This window comes from Globicephala melas, chromosome 1 (assembly GCF_963455315.2).
Source record: "Globicephala melas chromosome 1, mGloMel1.2, whole genome shotgun sequence".
Lineage (NCBI taxonomy): Eukaryota > Metazoa > Chordata > Mammalia > Artiodactyla > Delphinidae > Globicephala > Globicephala melas.
In genome coordinates, this window is record NC_083314.1 from 104,267,204 (window position 1) to 104,276,912 (window position 9,709).

The window sequence follows — 9,709 nt, forward strand, 5'->3', positions numbered from 1 at the left end:
GTAAATGTTAAAGAAATGTGGTGACTGTGAATCTCTTGACAAATGTGAGTTTTTGTTATTATGAACCTGAGCCTCCAAGCCCATCCACCCTCAGGGGTTTGCTCTTTTCCTTGGGACCCCCCCAGTGAGGTTGGGTAAGTTAAGACTTGCACATGAAAGGCTTACAGTGAGTCTGCTCTGGTTTTGTTAAACCTGGCACGGAACCTCAGCACTTGAGACTGCAGCTGGTGTGGTGCTATAACGAAATATATGGTACCTGTCCTCATTTTGGCAGGCAAGACCCTCTCATCCAAGCATTTCAGACTAGGATAATGGGACAACAGAGATGCTGGAGGATACTTAGCCCAGAACATTCCATCACTCTTTTTACCCCGAAGTATTTGCTAGGTTTTATGCAAACAACATTTGTTTGCTGCGACTTGGTATAGGTTGTGGGGAGAACATTGAATTTGGAGTCAAAAGAGAAGGGCTCAAGCCCCCAGGTTTACAACTTATAAGCTAGATGACCCAAAGAGCTCACATCACCATGCCAGCCTGCCTTCCCTGTCTGCCCCCCAAGTTGGTGGGAGGTTAAGCAAGATGATGTACATGAAAGCTCTCTGAAAAAAATAAAGCAGCATAAAAGAGAATAGGACATTGCTATCATATCCAGTCCCTCAGTCAATCAGTCAATAAACATTCAACAAATATGTACAAAGTCCACAACATACCTGGCTCTCTGTTAGGCCCTGGGGCACAGCAATGAATGACAGACTAAAATCACACCCCATGTGGCACTTATATTCTAGTAGGAGAAGAGAGAGAACAAAGGGCAACATAAACAAAAATATAGTTTTTCAAATGGTGATAAGCACATTAAAGAAAAATAATGAAGAAAAAGGGGAAGAGGAAATGTTGCTGGGGAAGGGGTTACGAAGTCAGAAACCGTGGTCTCCTCACTGAGAGGGCAAATTTGACCAAAGACCTGAGGGGATGGGGTCCACCTTGGAAAAAGAGCATGTTCAGACCTATTCTAGACTTAGTTGGTCTTTATACATCTGTGATTCATTCAGAATCCTTGCAGAGTTTTCCTTATTTGTTAATATTTCTTCCCTCTTGTATCATTTGTAGTTAGCTATTATCTGTGCCATGAGTAACGCACACAAAGGCACAAACTCAAGCCAGGTGAACAGCTTATTTGAGAACTTATTTGTTTACTGAGGTGTCTCGGACAGTGCCTGGTTGTTAAGTGAACCCTTCTTTGCAAACCCCAGAAACCTGCAACTTTCCCTCAATGTAAGAATGGGAGTCACATACTCTATAGATCAGAGACAAACTCTATGTCTGCCTTGTTTTTATTGTTAATATGATTGTTTTCATTCTATAATTAGCTCCCAATTTGCTGAACACCTGTTATAGACTTAGTATTTTGCACTCATAACAAGAAGAGGAACAATTATTGTTTTATAAAAGAAATTACTATAGCACTTTTACACAGTAGGGGAGGGACAGAATTTATGTCAGGATAGACTCCTAAGTGCATTTTTAGATTCAACAAAGGTGGACTCCAGAACCTAGTGTGAAATGGAAGTGTTAAATGCAGAACATAATCAATTAAGAGAATGTTTCTGTTTCTAGTGGCAGATGTGCAGACTGGGGTTCAGGGACCAGGAAACATGAGGATCTAAGAGAAGATGGAAGGGACTGTGGGAGTGAATGATCGGAGGGGCTGCCAGAGTTGAAGAAGCAAGAGAGCAAATGAGAATCCCCTGGGGCCAGAAATGGGCAGGGAGTTCAAGAACAGTCAAAATAAATATTTCATTTTAAATGTTTTTTAATTCCATGCTATAGCTCTTCTCCATTGTCTGAGTCTGCAGTAAAAGCAACTTTCTGATATTGCCTTTAAAGACTGAAAAATGAGGGGCTACATCTGCAACAGCATCTATGGAAAACAAGATGGCAAACAAGGTCTTAGCAGAAACCACAGTTGAAAGCAAGAGACAACCAGGCAAATGAGAGTCCCCTCCACCACACCCCCAGAGAATCCTTGGGAATCTGAGAAAGGTGTGGGTCTTGCATCAGTCCAAGGGATGGTAGCTCAAGTTGTTTTACATTTACCTTAAAGCTGAGGTAGGTCTCAGATTATTGGAGGGGATAGCGACCAGACTGTCTCATTGCACAACTCCAGGGGCCACCATTCACATAACCGTATCTGTGAGATGGCAGCCTTGTTGGGGACACTCAAGTTACACATACATCATCTCATTTAATCTTCAAAACACTCCTGGAAGAAAGGTATTATTATCCCTGCCTTTCAGATGAGGAAACCGAGACTCCGAGAGATAGTCATTTGTCCAAGTTATCAAGAGTATAGGTGAAATCAATATTGAGATTCAGTTCATCCCAACCACAAAATCCATTCTAATTCCATACATCATCTAGTTCCATGAAGTGGTGAATGGAAGCAGGTCCTCCACACACAGTGCTTTGTTTCCACTTGAGAACTACACTCCTCCACCTAAAGCAAGAACCTACAGAAACTCAAATGGACCCCAAAAATCCACTAAGTTTGAACCATAGCACCCCAGTTAACACAAACTTATGCAAACCTGTACACATCACGTCTGAAAAAAAAAAGGGCAAAGGTAATAGGCAGAAGTGTAGAGGGTTAATAATTGAAGGGAAATCACGGCATAACACCCCACTTGCTTCTGCCTTATTTCCAAATCTAAACATCATTCCACTTTAAATATATAATGCAGTTCCCTAAGGCAACTCCAAAGAATCAAGTGTGCTCTCCTGTTTCTCTTTCGCCTAAGAAAGCCGCAAATGCAGTTCATTTTAAACATCACCAAGGTTTTAGACTGACTGTAGCCAATCAACTCTCAGCACCAAAGTAGTTCTGAAAGCAAGTCAAGTCTTATTTCCCTGGAGCTTTTCCACCTTCTCCATTATCTTCTCACCAATAACAGCCCTGATATCTTCCATTTCACCTCACAGTCAGTGCGTCTGGCTCTGTACACCACAAAACCAAGCCTTCTCTGCATTTCCATTTTCTTGTTTATATCTTCATTTTCATCCAGTCTTTAGACCCTCTCTATGTGACTCAACCCTCAATCAGACAAACTTTGCTCTGCTTTTGATGCTGTGAGTCTAGTGAAAATCAAGTGGCTACAGACAAGGGTTCTATTGTCTGTCACTCTAGTTAACCAGCAAAGAATTTGGGCTTGTGACAAGTTGATTCCTTAGGATAAATGACATCATGCCATGTTCCAGAGCACTCACTCTAATGGACTCCGTGACCCTGGTTCCAGGGAAGCTTGTCCAGACTTTAGTCATGATCTGGGAGATTTTATCAAGGAAAGACAGGAGGCACTATTAGTGATAACTGAAAAGGGGCAACCCTTTTTCCCAGGCTGGTTCTCAGTTATTCCTAGCCCCTCGAAATGAAAGTACCAGATCTTACAGTAACTCTTGCCTGTTGTTTGGCGGGAAAAATCTGTTCGGAGAGTTTGTTTCCCCAGTTAATATCTGCAACATAAAAAAAAAGGAAGGAAGTGGGAAGAAGAGCAAAAGGATGTTTTTCTTTTCTTTCACACAACTGTTGTTGACAATCTAGGTTTTCCTCTGCTATAATAATCCAAGCCATGAAGCTCCTCCCACACTATGGGGACATTTCTGCAGGGGTTCTCACCTTGATCACCCGCACAGATCTTTTCTATTTCAGTTCAAGTTGACAGAGAAGTCATTATATCCCTTTTCTAACTATTCTCCACTAGAGCTGGCTAGTGAAAAACACAAGAAGCACTTTGGAGGCTGAGGGTGTTCCTGTCTCTGAAATTTACTGGCCCTCTATTCTGTGGAGTGCAGTGATCCTGGAGCTAATCAGAACTCGATGGTGGGTAGATCTGTTAGAAACCAAACTGCTTAAGGCAAAAAGGAAATGTATTGGTTTGTGTCAGTGAAAAGCCTGGGGTCCCTCTGGACTGGCAAGGCTGGATTCAGGTGCTTACCTCTCTCTAACCCCATCTCCCCACTGCATGGCAAGAAGGCTGCCAGCAGCTCCACGTCCATTTCTGTTATCTCATAAGACCAATGGAAAGAGAGTCTCTTCCCAAAAATTTCAAAGAAAATCTTAGGACTGTATTTCATTGCCATGACCTGAGGGGGTAAAATGTCTAGACCATGTGCCCACCCAGGAGCTGACAGTGAGATTATAGACTGAACCACATAAACTGTGAATCATGGAGAAACGCTCCCAAATGAAATCAAGTTGTTGTTACCAGAAAAAGAGCGAGCAGGTACTGGACATACAAAGACAATAAACGACTACAGGGAGATGAATGAAGGTGAACAATCAACCCACCAACAAGCATTTGCTCATTTCCAGCTGACCCTAGAAGTTGTCAAGTGCCCCATACTCAGGGTTTTGGACGATGCGCAGAACCAGACGGTAACAAGGGGAAGGGAACAATGTTAGAAGAGAAAGAACATTCTTTGTTGAGGAGCACAATCACACACCCAGCCCGAAGTCTACCACCTTTCGTAGAAAACCAAGTGGAATGACTACTCTCCCTCTTCCAGCCACCCTTGTTCATCCTGAGACTGCAGAATAGAGCTTTTTTATTGCTGTTTTCTTTTCCCTTCCAAGTTGTCCTTGATCATTATCTAACATTCTTTTAAAGTAAATCCCCTCTTTATTGATGGTGGGTCAAGCAACAAGACCACGGGCAAGTTCAGCTATACCAATAACTAACAGAATTTTAAATTCAGAACTATAGAATAAACACCTGAAACCAGTCACATCAAAACAAAGTCAACAGCACCAGAGCAAAGATCAAAAATCAACTGATAGGGCTTCCCTGGTGGCACAGTGGTTGAGAGTCCGCCTGCCAATGCAGGGGACACAGGTTTGTACCCCGGTCCGGGAAGATCCCACATGCCGCGGAGTGGCTGGGCCCGTGAGCCACGGCCGCTGAGCCTGCGCGTCCGGAGCCTGTGCTCCACAACGGGGGAGGCCACAGCAGTGAGAGGCCCGCGTACTGCAAAAAAAAAAAAAAATCAACTGATAATCCAGATTTCTCACTGTATAAAATTGAAGGAGGCAGAAACAAACACTGCAATTTGCCCCAGATGTTACATCTCCTTAAAGATGACTTTTAGGTCCCACACACTCGGTGGGGGATGGCCCCCATGTCCACAACTGCATTGAATAAAAAAGAACCGAAAGATATGGTTCCAATCATATACGTGGTGAATGGTTATTAAGAGATCCAAAACCTAAACTGATAGAAAAATAGAGTTGACAATTACGGTGACTATTCTAGGAACCTTAGGCAGTCGATGAAGGAAGAGTTATTTTAGGGATCCTCAAAGGGATCCAGGAAGGTCTGTCACACAATATGGGATGAGTGTCAGTGTCATTAGTTACATCTGATAGGATTCTTTCATTATAAACTATTGAAATTCGCTCTGGCTTGCTTAACCAGAAAGAGGATTCATAGAAAAGCTGCTCACAGAATTGAAAGAGTAGCTAAAAAATGGATGCAGAAGGGGCAAGAATAAAGATTGCTCCAGGGATCAAGGCAGCAGCAGCAAATTGATATCCTGACAGGGCACAGCTTGGGTGAATCATCTCCAGCTGCTTTTCAATCCAGGTGCTATTCTGCTCAAGTTTAGTGTCTCAAGAGAAAAACTGATTAGCCCTGATTGGGTCACATGGGTCACCCGGCTACAAGGGGGTGGTAGTATGGGGGGGAGGGGTGGAAGACCTCTAGATTAGCTTTTCCACCAAGGCTGCACCCAATGTGGAAAAGATAATTCCAGAACGCCATCAGAGAACTATTAGCTGAAGAAAAGGGCAGTGGTGCTCAGCAGAAAAAGAGAGAGAAAAGGAAGGGAGGGAGGGGAGAAGGGAGGGAGGGAGGGAGGGAGAGGAGGAGGGGAGGGGGAAAACCCTGCAGCATATGTAGTCCTTTATTCCTACTCCATAACCTCCCTGTTTACTTCTTCCACCTCTGTAACACAGAGATAATCATACTACCAACCTCCCAAAGTACTGGAGAATTAAACGAGATAATATCTTGTATGTAGTAAGAATTCCATAAATTTCAGCTTCTTTTTAATTGTAGCTATCATCATTATCTCTATTCATTAATCACATGAAGTTCAATTCACAAGTGAGCAACACCTTGGAGGAGGAAGGGGACTTTGGGGAGGCAAGTGGAAGGGAGGCATTCCGGAGAGTGTGGAAAATCAGGAGGATGGTGATCTGGCTGCAGGGAAGGGGCAGCCAGGGGACCAAAATCCTTTGCCCTTCAGGGTTCTCTGATGGCTGCTGTTGAACACAGCTGCCTCCACATGAACCCTCCAGGTGATCTTAGGGAATTGATGATGAAAACACTAACTGAATCAGCTTTTGTCTAGAATGGCTACCGTCACATCACAGTCAACAGCATGGGCTTGGGAGTCAGACCTCAGCTTGAACCCCAGCCCCACCTCTAAATGGCTGTGTGTCCTTGGGGAAATTACCAAATCTCTTTAAACTGTAGTTTCCTCAATAGTCAAATGTAAAAACAAGAGTACCTTTCCCATGGGTTATCGTGAGAATTAAATGAGATAATGCAGATGTTGTATTAGCCATATGATTAGTATTATTAATAGACTATCTGTTGTTATGAAGAAGGTAGGAACCCCCAACCAACCCTTAGAATGGAGCATGGATAGAAGAATAACAAACATATCTAACACCCAAGTCTGGGAACTCCAAGTTCTGCTGAATTTGCTCTGCTTTCGTTTGCCCTGGCATATTCTTATTCTTTAGTTTAATTTGCCTTTGGGTGAGTTCAACACACATATATTACCTTCTATAAGGCGCACGCGGGCCTGGGCACTGGGGATACAAGGACGAGCACCACACACTCCTTGCTCTCAAGTAGCTCGTGGTCGTTCAGGGTGGCACACAAACGAAAAATTATAAAGGCATGCTAAGTATTCAGACAGGGACCAAGGGAAGTCCAGAGGAGGGGCAAAAATTGGGTCCAAGCAGACAATTTGAGAAGTTCTACCACAGGAAATGACCCCTGAGCTGAGTCTCAAAGGAGGACTAAAAGTTGGCCAGGTACCAATGTTGGGAAAGGATGCTCCAGGCAGGAGAAGCAAAGGCCCAGGCACAGAGGAGTGACACTGCATGGGGTCTGGGGAATCACAAGCAGTTAAGCATCGTGTCAAGTGCAAAGCACCGCATATGGAGGCAGGAGAGATGGGACACTTTCATGTCCTTCCTGAAGACACTTCTATGCCACAAAGCCCTGTGTGATTTGCTCCCACTCATCCCCCAGCTCTCGGCTCTCGTCACTTCCCCTCTACTCCGCACACTGGCACAGTGACCTGCTTTGTGGTCTTTGAACACAGCACACATATCCCCACTCATGGCCTCTGCCTTTGCAGTTAGCTCTTTCTTCCCACAAAATTTCCAGCTCCTTCTTATTAAGGTCCAAGTTCAAATACCATCTCCTGAGAGAGACCTTCTCTAACCACCCGACCTACTCTTTCTGTTTCCCACCAGTCACTAAAGTACGTGATCCTGGTTCTTTATACTTTCTTATTCCTATTTAAAACCATCTTTTTTTTTTTTTTTTGCTTGTTTGATGATGTTTGACCTCTTCCATATCAATAGAATGAAGGTTCCATGAGATACTTTACCTATTTTAGCTATAACTCTAACACCTAAATGAGAATCTAGTGCATTGGAAGCATTTGAAAAACATTTGTTGTGCCTGATAAGTGCCAAGCCAAGGAACATCGAGTAGAGGATAAGAACTCAGACTCCAGGATCGAAATGCTTGGATTTAAATCCCTCTCTACCACCGGCAGCTGTGTGACCTTAGACAGGTCACTTAGCCTCTCTATACATTAGTTTCCCTTCAATAAAATGGAGATCATTATTGCATCTACTTCATAGGAGTGTCATGAGGACCATGTAAAGTGCTTAGCACAGCACATGAAATATAGTAAATGCTCACTACGTTTTAGGTATTCATCCTGTATGGAAAGTCACTTAAGGAACCATTATCAAGAAGAAGTAGAAAAACATCTGCTTTTCTGAGGTAATTGCTAAATTCTCTGTTTGTATGGACTTAACTTACTTAAAATAACCAATCAATTATCCAAGATAAACAGTGGATCAATGGAAAGAGACATATAATGCACAGTGTCCCCAAAATGGAAACCCTCAGGAATGCCAAGGCACGTAAGGAACGTAAGTTGACAGGATGCTATTGAACTATGCACATGCAGTAGTTATTCATAAGGTCTCAAGCTGAGTTTTCAGCAAGCATTTTAACACAATGGTGAATGCTTAGCCCAGGTGAAGGTCCCAGATGACTGACACCCCATCCTGGATACACTCGATGAACAGGTGCACATTTCATCACCATATCTTCTCTGCACTGCCCACTAACATGCTTTCTCTTGGAATTCCCTGGTGGCGCAGTGGTTAAGAATCCGCCTGCCAATGCAGGGGACATGGGTTTGATCCCTGGTCCGGGAAGATCCCACATGCCGCAGAGCAACTAAGCCCGTGTGCCACAACTACTGAGCCCTCATGCCACAACTACTGAAGCCCACGCGCCTAGAGCCCGTGTTCTGCAATAAAGACAAGCCACCACAATGAGAAGCCCGCACACTGCAACGAAGAGTAGCCCCCACTCGCTGCAACTAGAGGAAGCCCACATGCAGCAACGAAGACCCAACTCAGCCAAAATTAAATTAATTAATTAATTAAGAAAAAAAAAAAAAACATGCTTTCTCTCAGCTATGCAAGCACAAGTTTCCCAGATCTGTCACACTTGGCTTCTGCCTAAGTCTGCTCGGAATGACAATCAAGGTTCCACACTGCCCAGCAATCCCTTCCGCATAGCTGAGCTAAAGGAAACCCCCAGCAGAGTAGGGGTGTTATCAGAGTCAAACCAGCCCTCGATTTGCTCTGTTCTTAGATGTCAATTACTCACAACCCAGAGTCAATTTTGACCAGGGGGAAAGAGAGATATTTCAGGTAAGAATGCTAAAATAAATATACCCACCAAGGAAGCAAGCTGTCATTCTAGGAACTGTGTTCCTATGCTGGTACATAAGTGACACAGACTGTCGACTAGCCAGTCTATTCTACATACAAACATATGCATGTATACAATAGCAGTGAGTTTCTGATGGGCATTTCTCAGCGAGCAAGTGTATTACTGAAAAAATAGAGATTTGGGTTGAGATGAAATGGGAAAGGGGGAGGCATCCCCATGAGCCTGCTATGTTTTCATCACTAGTATCAGCTGCTCTGTTCCATCCTAAAGGGGAACTACTCTCTTCCCCATCATCATGTCATTTTTATTATGCCAACAAATGATAAGGCAAAAACCCATCACCACAAACCAGCCTGTGAAAAACCAATTAACAATATGAAGTTGAAAATGAAGAAAGTCTTGCATTTCCTTTCACCTGTAGGGGAAAAAATGATGAAACCCAAGGCAAGCCCCCATCACCATTCAGCAGTCCATCTTACTTTAAAATATAGAGCACACAGACTGAACAGGAAGATTTCTGCTATGCATGGCAATTGTTCCATTTTCTGTATTTCATAACCTGCAATTTTGAAGCCATGCTTGGTACACATGCTTGTAAAATGGTCATCAGATAAAAGCAGAGGGATGCTAAACTATTGGAAAATAAATCAAAT